The 16,379-nt window shown below is 39.5% G+C and overlaps 1 long non-coding RNA gene across 1 annotated transcript in view; it reads left to right on the top strand.

Annotated features, from left to right (window-relative positions):
- The first annotated feature begins 14,010 nt into the window (after window positions 1-14,010).
- Window positions 14,011-16,379, top strand: part of LOC116216417 — a 182,793-nt gene continuing 180,424 nt past the window's right edge. The window contains exon 1 of the long non-coding RNA XR_004159102.1: window positions 14,011-14,058. This is a non-coding gene — a long non-coding RNA (uncharacterized LOC116216417). The remainder of the gene's footprint in view (window positions 14,059-16,379) is intronic.

Genomic DNA, 16,379 nt, shown 5'->3' with positions numbered 1-16,379 from the left:
AATCAGCTTACACCTTTTAATGAAGTTTATGATGGGAACTTGGAATGGGGAAGTGAAACACTATTGTTTGCTTGGGGATTTTAGAATGCAATAAATAAAGTGGTTAGTACTTTTCTTTTAATGGCAAATCAGTCTCTGATGATTAGAGTTTAAATAAAAAGCATGTGGCAGTGTTAGCAAAGGAATAAGCTCTTCTTTTCACCATGTTTCCTATAGGTAAGAAATAATGGTATTCATACCATGCAATGTGCAGCATTGTGTCAAATTTTGAATCTTAAGTGTAAGAGTTATACTATAGCAAGGAAAAATGAAAAAGTAAAGATGATCACTGTTCTTTATGTATTTGTTTGTTTATTTTGCTAGCCATTGGATTGTCAGTCCATATTCACTGATGTTAATCACAGCTGTTTTACCCACGTCTCTCTGTGTATTAACTTAATTTGGTTGGTTTTAAGATAAATGCTAAGTGATGAAGTAAACTTAGAACTATCTTATCTTGACATCATAATTTCCACCTCCCTGGTCAGTAGTAAGAACTCTCAGAATTCATTAGCATGTCTGTACCTGTAAAGAAGTTTAGAGAAGCTTAGGCTAAAACCAAACCAAACCAAAAACCCACAAACACCAAAAATAAAAACACAACCAATTGAAAAGCTTCTACACTACAGAAGCCCACAAGAACTTATCTTTCTTTTGCAGTGACATCAAGTATATGATTAATGCATTTCAGTATTTGTGCTAGTCTTCCTTTTCTTTTTTTTTTCCTTTTCTTTTTAAATCTAACAAGTAATTATATGTATTCAGTTGCTGTAGTTAAGCAAATGCTGGGCAGTGTTAAATTTAAGTAGGGAAAGGAGAAGTTTTTGATGTACTCTGAAGGGGGTGAACTACTAAAAGTATGCAGTTTATATGTGTACAGCCTAACAAAGTGGCAATGTCAACATGCACTACAAACTGAAAATGTATTACAAAGTTGAACTTACATTAATGAGTGAATGAGGCTTTTAAAATAATTAATTGCACACAAAAAGAGTAGTGTAGAGAGCTAACAGCTGAGCATCACTTTTTGCTGTGTTTCTCTTCAGCAAAGATATGTCACCATTCTTCTCACACTCTGACTTGTGGCATTGGCTTGGATGATGATATCAAAACTGGGAAAGGCTGTCAACTAAGGCATATTTGGAAGCTGCTAGATAGTGCTGGCTGTTACACCTCTCTGCCAGGAGTCACTGCACAGAGGTCAGAGCTTTTGAATATATCCCTTCAGTGCAAAGCCCAGAGTCCTTAGCTTGGACTGCTGGTGGTGTTGGAGCATGTGTGCAGCTGCTTGATGGACTTGGCTTGCTGCTGTCAAAAGCCCCCTCTCTGGTCACACTGTGCAGTGATTTAAGGCTTTAACAACCTTCTTTCTCATCCTCCTCCTTTCTTCCTTGTCATCATTTGTGAACAAAGAACAAAGCTTGTTTAGAAATTGGACTGTAAATGCTCCTCAGCTCTCTCAAAGCAACTATGTGTGGTCATAAAATGCAGGACAGTTATGTCAGAGGGGAAGAGAACAGTTTTGTGGTTAAGCACAAGGCTGACATCAGGAGGTCTTGTTTCTGTACTACAAACTTCCTGTTTGTCTCAGTCTCCCATGCCTCTGTCTCCCATTACGAAGCAGAGGTGATCATGCTTCTTATCTGTTTTGCCACTTCTCTGAGGCAGGGAATCTTTGTTGCCCTGTCTGTAGGACAACTCAGCTCTTGCATTAGTGTTGGATTCTCATCTGACAGTACAGGGCAAGAACATCATGTCCAATAAGGTGGCCAGCCTGGGAAGGAAAAAAGAAATCCCCTTTTAAAACAGAGACAGGGATTGTCACCTCTAGTGCATGTACATAAAAACACAGCCTGGGAAAGGGTTGGGAACATACTACATGTATGATAATGACTGTGACTTCTGGAATAACTGAGACATGGTGGGAGAGCTTGCATGGCTGGGGGACAGCAGCAGATGGCTCTTCAAGGGTGGAAAATAAAGGCAGGGGTCCAAGGAATTATTCTTCTAAGTGCATGTTAAAGCAGTGGAGCTCTTCTGTGGGACATCTGACAGGCATGTTGAGAGCCTGTGTGTCGTGGTTAGGAGTAGGCCAGTAAGGAAAAAGAGACATTGTCATGGGATTTTTTTATGGATCATCTAAGGAGGAGGAGGCAAATAAAGCTTTTAGATAGCTTAAGGAAGTCTCTGGCTCACAGGCCAGAGTGACCTGAACTGCTTTGAAATTTGCTAGTGACACGTAAGTTAACCAGAGAGGATCAGGATTAATTTATTTGTACAGATATTGGAGCAGCGAAATAGATGTGACGCCTAATTGCATCTGCTGTTCACTGAGAAGGCAGAAGTGGTTCATAGTGTGATAATCAATAACAGCTTTGGCTGTAGTCATCATCATGGGGACCTTGAAATAGGAGTGTTCAAGGTCCATAGGGGAGCAAGAAAGGCATGTCAGGATAGCAAAGCCTGGGCTTCAGATAAGCAGACATCAACTTCTTCAGACAACTGGTATATGGAATCACACTGGAGATCTGAAGAGTAAAAGATCTCATGAAAGCTGGCTAGTCTTGAACTATACACAAGAACAACCCATTGCCATGCTAGGGAAAATGAGTGGATGTATCAGGAGACCAGGCCGGTTAAACAGGGAACTTGTGGCAGACCTCTAACGCAAAAAAGCTGTATAGAAGAGGAGGAAGCAGTAAAAGAGGAATTTAGAATTGTTCATGCATGCAGGTCTGGTATAACAAAAACCACAGTTCAAACAGAGTTGATGTGTGCAAATTAAGGGTCATAAGCAGAGTTTCTGCTGTTACGCTAACAGAAAATGCTGAATGAGGAAAGTGCGGGCCTGCTGCTGAGTGGATGAATTAAGGGCAGCAGACAGAGCAGGCTGAGTCAATCACGGCTCCTGTGCCTCAGTATTCACCAGTTAGGCCTCAGAGGTCTCCTTGATTGGTGAGAGTGTTCAAGGAGGACAAGAAGCCCCAAGAGAGCACAAGGACTAAGTCAGGGTTACTTGAGAGAGCTCAACCTTCCTAAGCCCAGGGAAATGGTGTCATCACTGTCCTTGGAGGTTAAGCATTGACTGGGCGATCTATTTCTAGAGATGCACGTGCCTTGCCTCACTTGAGGCCTGGTCAGTTTGGCATAAAGTTGTTCTCTGCAGTCACTACTGACTCCAAAATCTATTACAGTTTTGAGGTGGGCTTGGTGCAAAGCCCTGGCATTTGGGTCTGACCACTTCTTAAAAGAATGCTTGAAGCTGGCAGCAGCACTAAGTGCTTCACGTTGTCCATTTTCACAGGGCCAGCGAGTGAAAGGCTGATCTTGCCTTTCATCTGTGTGATGCGATCATCTCCTCAAACTCTCTGCACTGTTTTTCTGTGCCAGCGACCAGCTGCAGACTCCTGCTGCAGAGGATTGTGTCTCAGAGATTGATTGTGCTGGCAGTTTTTTTTATAAAACTGTTTGGGAATCTTCCTAGTGTGTTCTGATTTAACCCAGCAGGTGACTAAGCACCACACAGTCGTTTGGTTACTCCCTGTCCTTCTCAGTGGAATGGGAGAAAGAATTGGGGAAAGAAAAGAACTTCTGGGTTGTGATAAAACTATTTACTAAGACAGCGAAAAGGAAAAAGATAATAGTTACGACTACATATATATATACAAACATATATTAATGTATATCACGTGTATATAACAAACAATTGCTCACTACTAACTGACCGATGCCCAGCTAGACACTCAAGCAGCAGAAGAAAAGTGAGATGAACTCCCACCCCCTTCAAAACTCTTTTCACATGTCATGTGGTATAGTATATCCCTTTGGCAAGTTTAAGTCAGCTATCCTAAGTCTGTTCCCCTCCAGCCCCTTGAGCCCTTTGCTGCAAATGGCCTTGGCTCTGTACAATACTGCTTAGCAGCAACCTTAAACATCAGCGTGTTATCAACATTGTTTTTCTCCTAGAACCAAAACATAGCATTATACCAGACGCTCTGAAGAAAACAACTCCATCCCAGCTGAAACGAAGACACAGTGAGAAGCTTTGCGGTGCTGCAAGGCACTGATATATGAGTCATCGCTCTGCGTCTACTTGCCAAGATTGCTGTGCTAAGGCTGCAGGGCTTAAAGTCCAAATTGTTTCACGTTTTCTCAATGGGCTTGAGCAGAACTGCTGCCATTTGTCGCTTGAGTAGCTATAATAAGTTGCATATCTTGGGCTGTAGCTAAGGCTCTCTCCTGACTTCAGTATTGTTGTTAAAAGCTATTTTTAAACTGAAAGGCCTTTAAAGACCTTTTGTAGAGCAGTGTAGTAATAAGGAGCTCTCCGTCCCCCAGGGGAAGGATGGAAGAGGGAGAATGGGGCCAGGTCTTCCTCAGGATTACAGCATTCCTGTGTGTGCACAGTCTGTGGAAAAATAAATGAATTGGAAGTATGTTTTTCTGGTGCCCTTTTCTCCACACTGAGTTCTTGATTTTTTGAATGCTGTTCAGATGTCTGTAATGTTGCATCTAATAATGCTTCCTGATAAATTTGAAGCATTGTATTAATTTATTTTTAAGTTTCTTGCTTCATGTGTGCCATTATAGTCCTGGGAATTTTCTTCCAGCCTTCTTGCCAATGTCTTTAACATTTGTTTTACTTGTAAAAATTCATAACGGATGTATTTCCTGGTTTTAAACTTTATAATAGGAAGAAAGGAACCACAGCTTTCCCATCTCAGCAATAGCCTGAAGCAGGATATGTGGCACACAGCAGACTTTCACCAGAGGGAGGAAATTAACTGGCTAGAAAATAGGGAAAGTTCACCAGCAGTCATTGCTCTTTATTTCGAAGTGAAGCTTTGAATTTCCAAGCAAAGGGACAACTTGAATAATAAGGATTCTCCCTCTGTATTAATAAGCAATGTTTAGATACATATGCAACGGCCTCCTGCATTGTCAGTGTTATCTCTGAACTTTTTCTTCCCTTTTTAGAGGAATGGCATGTTACTACTATGAGGTGAAGTACTAATGCATGTTGTGAAAGCCAGGTTCTGCTGCTTTTCCAAGGAGCACGTGGTGGAAGCATCCTTACTTTATGATGATGTGCCCTGTTTGTTAGTTTTGCAGTCCACATTCTATTTGGTGCCTTGAAAAGTGAGACAGAGCAATGCTGAGACTTGTGAGATGTTCAAGGCTATGTCTTCAGCTAAGTAAAGAAACCTACAGCAGTTTTTTTCTAAACTAGGTGTAGAATAATATTAAAAAAAATAAAAATGGACGGTAGTATTATTGTTAATGAAATACGATTTACTCTGAAGAATCTTCAGACTAGTTGAGGGAGATGAAGTAACTTAGAATAACTGAGTACTTTCTAAAGTGAACTGTGACATGTAGTTTGCTGATTCTGTGATACTGAGTGCATGTAAGCAATGCATTTAGATCTATATAGACAAAGAAAATCTGCTTCATCTGTTAACCTCTACTCTAGAATGCAAAAGGAAAAGAGTGAGATTTCCTTATGGGGGAGAAGGTGGAGTGAGCAATCACTTGAAATGTAATATGGTGTTGAATTTAGTGCAGCATTTCAGTATACTAGTGCTTACTGTGACAGTGTTTTTGTGTTTTTTTTTTAATAGTTTGTAGCACAGAATTTATCCATGGCATGCTACAGGTAAAGGTAATGAACTTATCTTGATGACACTTTTCCTTGTAGCACTAAATTCATTTTAATAGATTACATGTTCTAGAAAGAACTCTTCAAAAATAAGACGTTCGTGTTTTAAAAACTGCCTCATCCATTTCCTTCTGCATTTTCCCCCTTCTCATTCAGATATCATTTGGAGTATGACTGATGATACCTTCATTTGCTCTAGAAACTTTTTGCACCTTCAATCCTTCCTCATCAAATGGCACTAGTAGCTTTCCTTTTCCTTCCTTGGAATCTTATCTTTTCCTGCTACCTATTTTTGTCTAGAAGACCCAATCTTGACCTTCAGTTTGGAATTTGCATTGCTTATTATCTGGGAATGCAGCAGGTGCTGCCCTGACAGGTTCTGCTTAATTGACAGTTGAGTACTAATTTCACTGTTTTTCTAGAGGAGTCACGATTCTGACAACGGTACTTGAATGAGGCATTTGCAGTGCTCAGGAAACTGTTATTATCAGCTCTGCTTAACTAGTCTGACCATGCTTTTCTTAGTTCAATTATGTATCAGACTGGATGATACTTCATGGCAGTAGAGGTTTCAGGTTATTTTAGAATTTTAGAGTATTTGAATTATGGAACTTCGGCTATTCTTTCCAATAATTCTAAAGACAGTAAATTAATGGTATAGCAAACAATATATATATGATTGACTAAATTTTTATGATGTTCTGTTAGCAATAGTCAGGAAGAGGTCACAATCCTACTGAGATACAGTCTGTAGAAATCTGCACATGCAAAAATAAAATATTTCATGGGCATCTTGAACATTTTATGTAAGATAAGTGAAAATATTTTTAGTTTCAATACTTTTATCTGAGAGTCTTGTTTCGTTTGCCCTGTGCTTTTCATGCACAAGGAAAGAAGTTTGCCTTTTTGAGTTCTGTCTGCATCATTACGTGTAGGTGATGCACTTCTGCCACCTCCTCGGGAAGTTCTGAAGGGTAGTTGGGGACACCCTGAGGAAGCCAGCTGCTACTCTTACTGGTATATTTCTCATTGTTGCTCTTTTAAGAAATGAAGTACAACAGATAAACATGAGAGAAAATTCATTTGTGTAGTCACATCAACTGGCAGGAAAATTTCAACAAATCTCTCACCTACAGAACTTGTCCTGTCACAGCTTATAAATGAGGTATGCTGGGAAAGCTGTTGTCCAATTCACGTTTGAATCCTTTCTGTCTGGGCTTTGCAATCAACGTGCACAATCTTACAGCCCCGGTTGAGAAGTTGTTTTAATCTTGTTTATTTTTTGTGATGAGGGGAGATGTCACATTGTAGTAAAGCTATGCAATCAGGATGATTGTACTCTTACTTGAACTTGATATTAAAAACCTGAGCTGTTAAAATAAGATTGTGTATGTCTGTATCTATATAACTATATATAATTAAGAAAAAGTTGAGAGCACAATGCTACCTTTCATTGACTTCTAACCTTTGCTGGCTCTTGGGCAACTGAGTAAAGCAAGTGACACAGTGAATAATATCACATTAATGTGTAGCTTTGGTTTTAACTTTATTTCCTGTGGCCCAAAATAATGGGAGGATTTCATGTGAGATGTAAATTACCAAGCAGGGGTTGCTTGTCATGGTGGATGATTGTGAAGCAGCTGTAAAGCTGCTACTATGCCAGCTTTACATTTAACTCAGACATACTGAAAAACTACATATGAAGGGCTTTGGTCCCTTCTCTCAGGTTAATTTCTATAGTTTTACATTTACCCATCACTGGATCAGAACCCATAAGCAGTTTGATAGTGGAAGCTGCGTTGTCTTCTTCCCAGGGAGTGTCCTGACCCAGTAAAACCAAATCATTGTATCAGGAGCATTTAATCCTGCTTGCTATTCTGTAAAATGTCACAGTATCAAAAAGTGCCATTCTGGTAAGCCTGTGTGGGACTGCTGCCCCTTGGGTAGAGGTGTGGGTTGAGGCTCATGCAACATCTGCGACGTGTAGGTGGGACATACCATGCACTTCTCCCTGGAGGGCAGGTTTTTCCTGTTTTCCCCCCTCCCCCCCCTTTTTTTTTTCTTTGAGGTTATTTTTAATGAAAAATATTTGAGTTGTTGCTGTGTTTTCTCTGAAACTCCATGTTTGGCTCGGCAGCATGTGGTGAACAGTCTTACAATTTGCAGCTGACAAGGAGTTTCCATTTTCTCCTTCCCTGCTCCCAGATATGTGCTTCTTACCTTTGGCTGACGCTCACCAGACCTGCTTTCAGCTGCATTAACTGGTTGAATTTGCAGAAAAGCAATCCAGGAGAAATAGCTTGGTATTTCTCTCACTGCTGTAGTGGGTCAGCATCTTGCAGAGAGCTGGCAGCAGGGAGCTGGGGAGGAGCAGAGAAACAAGGCTGAGGGTTTACAAGAAGGAGTGCAAAATATGTCTGATCCCCATTTGAGCACTGTTTGAGGTGCACAAATCATTCTGGAGTTTTCTGAAGGATTCCTTGAGTGCCTTGACTTAAGATACTTGTGCAAAGTGTTCTAGGAAAACTTGTGGTGGAAAAGAATGTGAGGATAGGCCCTTCCAAGTTCCAAGAGGTGAATAACCAGCAACTGAACTGCTTTTCCCTTTGAAATCCTTTTGATGGGAGCATCAGTTCAGCACTGCAGATACAGCTCAGACACAATATCTGTTGGTAGCAGGACGGTGTAGAAATGAGGAAGCGTATCTGGGAAGGTTGTAAATACTCAAGTGGTCAGATGTGGAAGTTGAGTGGTATCACACTTGCTTTTGCCTACAGGCATAGTTTATAACAATAACTGACTGTTCCGAGGCTATACTAACTGGAATTTTTATTTTTTTTTATTTTTTTTCTTTCCCCTGGGCAGCTCACAACTTTTGGACTAGCAGGAATGGGCAATTTTTATTTATTTATTTATTTATTTTTTGCCATGGCTGCCTACTGCCACCATTCCTCATTAATTTTCAGGATGCAATCAGTGCCTGCATTTGGCTTGCCCTTACACAGAAGGGTATCTCTGAGACTTGGAGTTCAGGCTAAGGGTAAGAAAGCAGCAGGTACAGTTTAGCCAAATGAGCCTTTTCCTTCACCCTGTTGAGGAAAAGCAGACAAATCTTGCAACTTTCAGGTTTCCTTGCAATAAAGACCTGGTTGCTTGGAAGATTTTTCTCCCTCAGTTAAGCAGCTCTCTGGCTCATTGTCAATACTGCTGCCTGTAGATACAAATAGTGTCAGACTTAAGAGCTGCAGAAGAAACCCTAGCACGAGCCAGAATAGTTGTAAACATCAATAGGGTTTTATCTATAGTGATCTGTGTTGAATGTGGCTCGCTCTAACACGGCAGTTCAAGTGCTCTATGTGAGTTTTGACACTGTCAGGCTCAGCTGAGAAAATATGTTGTTTTTCAACAGCGTAAGTTTTGTAGAGCACGAAATAGAAGGAGAATAAATAAGTAAATAAGGGACAAACCAAATAATATGATGAAATATGCAACCAAGGAAAAAAGCCTGTTAGAAGAAGAGGTAGGATGGGAAAACGAAAACAGATCGACTGCTCCGTAAATGCACGGCTACTCTGATTCTACATGCTTCACCTCTTTCTCCTCTCCCTACAATGTGCCTGCTGTCTTTGAATGTTAACCTTCTGCCTGAGCTGTGTCTTACTGCTCCTGGAGCCCTGTTCCTGCCCTTGCTCCCTGCATGCTCCTCTGCTGAGCAGCTCAGGGAAGTGCAGGGTGATCAAAGCTCTGCAGTGCTGCGTCAGCACACAGCAGATTAAGAATTTTAGTAAATTTCTCTCTTGCTTGAGAGGGGAATTAGCTCACTCCAAATTGACTGGATTTATGGGAGATCTGTGCACGCTGATGTATTTATTCCCCCGTGTTTCTGGCTGTGCTTCTGACAGGTGCTGAGAGAAGATTTACAGAAACAGCAAATATTTGCCAGAATGGTGGAAATATCTGAGGATTATATAGGCGTGACTGTTTTTTATCATCTCTATTTTAGTTCTAGCTTAATAACTTAAATGCATACACTTCAGACTGTGGAAATTTTTTATCTACTTCCCTGTTGAATTTTATGCTGGTTTCATGACTAAATGCTACTACTGGTAGACAAGTGCAGGTCTGATATACACCCTGTTGCCCACTTTTTAGTTATGATGAAGTAAACAAGGGAGAGAGTAGAACAAGACTACAGATGGATTCTGGTCACCGCGGCAGAAAAACTTGGGTTATGCTCGGATAATGTGAATACTGAAAAAACTGTAAAAGAAGAATTTCTTTATTAGTTATTCAGTCCATATTTCTGCTTCTTTCTGCAAAAATTTCATTTTTAAAAAATATGGTTTTGTAGAGAGACTGTACGTGAAATTAAATTTCACCTGCAGATTCCATTGTTATCCTTGAAAAATTTAAGTAGCCATATATAGGGAATTACTGAATTGTAGAGGTTGGAAAGGACCTCTAGAGATATGCAAGCTTATTTCTTTATTTTGGAACCTGTTGACCTGACCATATCAGGACTGGCAAAACTATTATGGTTTTGTCAGAAAAAGAATATTCCATGCTAAGTTCTACCAATTAGCAGTTGAACTTGCTCTGTTCTGCATCAAGTTTTTGGATAAGGATTACAAGAATAGTTTGGTTAGTAACAAGGAACTGTTCATTTCCTAAATTTTCAACAAATATAATTAAAAAAATAATAATAAGAATTGTACAAAACTGTATCAAATTCATTTTTCAGATATTATGATTTCCTGTACCTGCGTGTTTTATTAACAACACTAAAAGCATTTTATTAAAAAAGTCCTCCCACCTGCAAACTTATCACATAATCGTTGGCTGTAGTCTTACATGCCTTTAAAATTTATATATATATATTGCGGAGTAAAGCAGATTTTTTCTGTGGAACATATTTATATTTATGGGGATGGATAGGTGGGGTTGAAATAAATATGCTGCTGAATCTGCACTTTTCTAACAAAGTTGCTCACTTTTGGTTATTAGTAGTGAAGTATGGAGATGAAGCTTATGGGTGCTACAACTGTAATCAGAGAGGATAGAATAAGAAGCTATTGCTCCAAAGATGCTACAAGTGAAGTTTTGTTCATCCTGTTTTATAGCACTCTGTAAAGAATAGAAGTGATGTCTTATGTTTACTGAAAACCTTCCTCAAATAACTTTCTCTGGGCCCCGTGCTTGGCAGGAAGTGTGAGAGAGGATACAGCAGGTTATTCTGCTTGGAGGAGTACCAGAGCCCCTTATGAGAGTTAGAAATACACTGACAGTCACCGTGCTGAGCCTGTGACCTGCTGAGGCTTTCAGATTGACTACTTTGGCCCAAGTCGCTTATGTGATGCTCAGAATAGCTTGGCAGTAGCTGTCTCTGACCTTTTCTCTCCAATTCTGAGGTCTGCATCCTTTGCATTGTTTTTGCCTGTTTGGATGCTTAGCACTGTGTAGAACTTTTTAGCCTGGAATAACAGTCTCATTTTGTTTGCCCCACTCTTTATCTAATGTGAGCAGAATACACCTACAGCAGTGGCTCCAGCTGAAGTAGCAACTTGTCCTGTGCTTTGGAGCAGGTCAGCTGCTGGCATCAAAATCCAGAAGCCACTTTTTCTTTTTTAATTTAAAGTTTCAACACTTCTTACCCTGAGACACTGTCATCTTTGCTAATTAATCTTTTCTCTTTGCAGCACCTGGACTTCCTCTTAATTTGCTGCTAAAAGTGTTTATTCATGCAAGCCAGTCTGCAGTCTTTCCTAAGTCATTTTTTCCCCCTCTCACTTGGAATGGAAAGGCTGAGTAACATCTGTATTTTTCACTTGAGCTATTTCTGTGTTGAGCATAAGTGTTTGAGTATGACCTCACTGATTTCCCTGGCTTTGCAAAATTTGCTGTTCCAAGATCCTGAAGCTCCTTCTTTTGTCACCTCAGTTCATTGCATTAAATTATGAGATATGTAGTGATATGTAGTGATTTTGGACAGTGAGCTTTTCTATCTAGGTAAGCTCGTGGTTAGAATGGATCTCAGCTCTTTTTCTGTTGTTGCTCATGAGAATAATCTCAATGATGATACAAAAACATCTCAGATATTTTTGGGCAACATTTACCAAACAGAAGGTAAAAGAAACAACATATTGCAATAAAAAAAAAAGAATTTGCCACATTTAACTATTACTCAATTAAATTGCTTTTCTGACTTGTTTGTAGCTACTCACTCTGTAGAAGTACTGAAATCCTGAGTCTTAATAACAGTTTGCTGTACTAGGAGGCTACATGTTCACTAGATTTCTGTACGTCTGATGCTTAGCCTTCAGGTGGATTTGAGGTACTCCCAAAACTGATTCTATCAGACTTTGCATTCAGAGTTGGTAGCTTGAGGACAAGGGAATGTTCTTCATGTTTCTAGGCTGAATAGTGCTTGAGAGAGCAGATGGATTAAATGGTACCATAGATTTCAGATGTGCTGTGGAAACTTTTTTGTGCTTTGTTAATGAGTACCTTTCCCATCTTTCTCCTATGGACACTGATTATCTATACCTGAAAAGATAAATAAATCCATTATTATTCAGAAAATAAGGTCCGGGGTGGACCTTAGCCTGTGGAGGGATCCTGTGTCACTCTCTCTGATCGGTCTGCTAATGGGGAATATCAATTAAAGGCTATGAGATCTGGCCCAGTCACATGGTGTTTAAATTAAATATTTACTGTCTGGTTTTCTTTATGGCTGTTTTGTGTGAGGTTTTTTAGATGTCAGTGTGCAGAAGAATTGGTAAGGATATTTTTGTTTAAGGCTGTGTGCTATTGCTGACTAGGGTCTGTTACCAATGTCTTTTCCTAATGACCCGGTGTGAAGATTCCCAAACCGTGATCCCATGGGTCACTTCAGGGAGGGAGTTGACACACTGTGGGAGCTCTGTTAGGCCTCTTTCCAGGGGTAAAATCATGCAAGAGCAAGTTAAAACCACACTGAACACTTTACTTCCACCCACCTCCTTCCAAATAAGCAAGCAGTGCCTGTGAGAGACTCCTGCTTCTTGCTTGTGAGTGGGAGGGAGGATTCCCCAGGACACCAAGTCCATTTAGAAATGGCCTTTGGTAGCTTTCAGGAGGAGTCATTGACATTTCTGTGCCTCTGCTTTTTTTCCTTTTAAAAAATGATGATTTATGTGCATTAGTGTTGGATTACTACTTACTCCTATCTCCCCTGAACTGTTAGTGATAACTAACTGATTTATGGTGTAGAAGTCAGCATTCTGGCAATCAAAATACATGGAATATTGCATGTATTCTCTCTAAATCCTCCATGAGGATACAGAAAACATATGGATTTACTTTACAAAAAGTTCACGTTTTTGTGTGATTTTTTTCTTTCAATATCACAATGATAAGTACCTAAAAAGTTCCAGACAAGTGCTATTTCAAGAAGCTATGCTGGAAATGCCATATCTGTACTTTTCTTTCTTTCTTTCTTTTTTATTATTTTATTTTGTTGATGAGTTCTTAGGAGTTTTTCTTATTTCTTTGCCAGTCTCTAAGACTGCAGAGTGCTTTCCTGCAAATGAAAGGTTAATTCTTTTCCTGTGACTTGGGAAGAAGACTATTCCAAATTGTGAGAATATTTATTTTTATCGTATTGACAAGGATGTTGGGATGAAACAAATGCTTTTTTTAAAGGCAGCAGCTGGGCCCAACCTCCAGATTTGGAGTATTTTCAGTCTTCATCTGCTTACAAGAAGCTGGAAGCACGCCTATATGGGTTGCTTATTTAAGAGGTTGATGTACTTTCTATTGAGAATGCAGAACTGGATTTCACAGGAAGGAATGTATTAATGTTTTCAGTAAATAGTTTTAATAGATTCAGCTTCCACCAAGTGCCTTTGAAAAAGTGCTTTATTCTAATTTGGACCTTCTGCAAATAAAATTATCAAACGTTTGACCATAACCAGATTGTTTCTGTAAGTGGTATTTTAGTTATTTTAGATTTATTGGGTGATATATTTTAGATACATTTGAAAGAAATATCCCAATAAAAGAAAATTTTGACTAGGGAAGATGAGTTTTCTGTTTCATTAACTGGTAGGTGAAGAAATGCCTTTGAAAAGCCAAAACCCTGCAGAAGGACTTCCTTACTCATGGTGCGTGGACTATGGTATTAGAAATGCTAAGTCATGGCCTGAAGCAGTCATTGAGCACCTGCAGGGCCAACCCAGGGGAGCTCAGTGCATGCAGTGCACCTGAGTGGAAGGGGTGGAGTCAGGATTGACCCCTTCCCAGACCTTATTTAAGGGTTGGCGGTGGAAGCAAGAGCATCTTGCTGGAGATCCTTGGCTACCTGCCTTTCCTTCTAAGGGAAAGTAAGTTTGTTTTGTTTTGTTTCTTTCTTTCTGTGCCTGTAGCTGTTGCATTTGAGCATGCCTTCTCTTGTAGCAGCCTAGGACGATTGCTGCTCTGCTATCGTTGCTGTGTTTTCCATCACGTAGCAGCATTGCAACTGTTTTTCTTACCATATGGTAGGCTGGTATCTAGCATGACATAAGTCATGTAATAGGAAAAAATCTTCAGCCTGTAAGAAGGCCATCACATGTGTTCACTGAGATGATGTACTTTGTTCAGCTGATGTATAGTTCACAAATACACTCTATATAGAGAGAATGGGATTATTTTCACTTGAACTGTTTGTGTGATGGAGGGAGGATATAGCAGCAGCAGAGTGGATCTGGTTGAATCCTCTGTTATTTATACAGAACTTCAAAAAGCTCATATTTTGGGAGAAGCAGACAACAGTAGCTGCTTCTTTCCTTTCTGTGTGTGTACTTTGTGTTTTGTGTTCGTAATAAAACTGGTCATTCTGAGTATCTTAAATTTTCAGTAGCTAATGTGTAATCAAAAGCTCTCCTGTAGGAAAGTTTTCATATTGAGGAAACTGTTCACAGTTTCTGCCTTAATGCTAGAGCTATTCTTGATTTGATGAGAATAGCAGTGATAGATGGTGTGTGTGTGAAGAAAGTCATCAGTAATGTTTGAATACCCTGTATGCCAGCTCTAATCACTCAGTGATGTAATATATATTGCAATGGCCTGTGTTTGTGAAAGCATTGTAATTCCCTTTCCAGAGAAAGTCTCATGAAATAGTTTAACGTGTGTTTATTCTTAAGGCTTATATATATTTTAATTTTCTTTTTTTTTTAAATTCTGTTGTTAAGTATGTGATTGAGTTCTATCAAGTGTATTTGCATCACTGAGTGATGACAGTTGAGGATGCAAAATGTCTTGCCAGTTTGCTTATTAACTACTGCAAATATAACTATACCCTGTGAAGAACTATTCCTTCAGATTTTATATGGAGCTTGGCAAATATAAGTGGCCCTGAATTTGTTCCAGAGACATGTACTTTTTTTCTTGACAGTAAGACTTGGAAGGTCTGGATACTGGTGTTATTGGCCACCTTGAATCAAGGCATTTCAATATGCTTTTCACAGGCAATTTCCTGTCACTGTCTTGTTTAACAGCCACAAGCTTCTTACCAGGTAAATCATCATCGTTCTCTCACTTAAGAGCAATAGCATTGGATTGTCATTATGAATCAAATATTCATTGCTCTGATTTGCAAAACGTGCTCTTTGACTATAGCGTGCATTTCTGCACAGCTATTTCACATCATCACTTTCTCCAAGTTCTGACGTGACCTATTTTACGTAGGTTGCTCCAAAAATCATGTCTTCTACTTATTTCCATGGAAACTACAACAGATAAAAAGGGCACAATAACACTATTTGAAAGAACAAATTCTCAGCTACTAAACACTATTTTTTCAATGTAGTCACCACCATTACCTATTCATTTTTTGCCAGAAATAAACAACAGTCTGCATGCTGTGCTCACAAAAATCTGCACCAATGGTGGTGACTGGCTGCCTCCACTGCTGGAATGTAGCACCCAACTCCTCACTATGCTCACATCCACTGTTTGGTCTCCATCACTGTTCAGCAAGCATCAGTGAATGTCCATGGGTACCATGGGTTTCAGCATGGTGGAGTTCAATTCCACTCCTTTCCTTCCTCTACACTTCCACATCATATGTCATTTGTCACACAACAAAAAATGTAATGGAATATTGGCTGGAAGGTTCAGCCTCTACTGCCATACTACCAGCATCTGCCCCTGATACGATGGGCCAACCTAATGCCTCCTGTTTCATTACTTTCAGAGCAGCACTCGTGTGCACTCAGATCATAATGTTTTACTGCAGAAATGGTGCATCTAACATCCTGTTTTTCCTCCCACTGTTCAGGAGCTTTGGTTTACTGTCCCTTAAGAGGGGTAAAGATAAGCTTTGCAGCTTTCACATGAGAATAAATAAAAGGCAAAGCTGGCAATATAATATTGCTGTGCATCCTGTATGCCTTGATGAATATTTCTCCATTTCTTCTATGAGAATACTTATTAACATGAGCATTACATCAGAATCTCTGCATCCACAGTTAATTACTGTATTAAGCTGTTATTACAATATATTGTCATTTTCTAAGTGTACTTTCAGAAATGATTTTGGATTACAGTTGTGGAATGATAAATATTAATGCTCAAAAAATAACTTTAAAAAATGATATGCAGTAATTCCTGAGATGCCTAAAAGTGATGGGCTGTGTTTAATAATACGAAGCATGAAAAAAAA

This window comes from Meleagris gallopavo, chromosome 3 (assembly GCF_000146605.3).
Source record: "Meleagris gallopavo isolate NT-WF06-2002-E0010 breed Aviagen turkey brand Nicholas breeding stock chromosome 3, Turkey_5.1, whole genome shotgun sequence".
Taxonomy (NCBI): Eukaryota; Metazoa; Chordata; class Aves; order Galliformes; family Phasianidae; genus Meleagris; species Meleagris gallopavo.
Note: the sequence above shows the minus strand (reverse complement) of the source record. Positions and strands in the feature narration are given on the sequence as shown.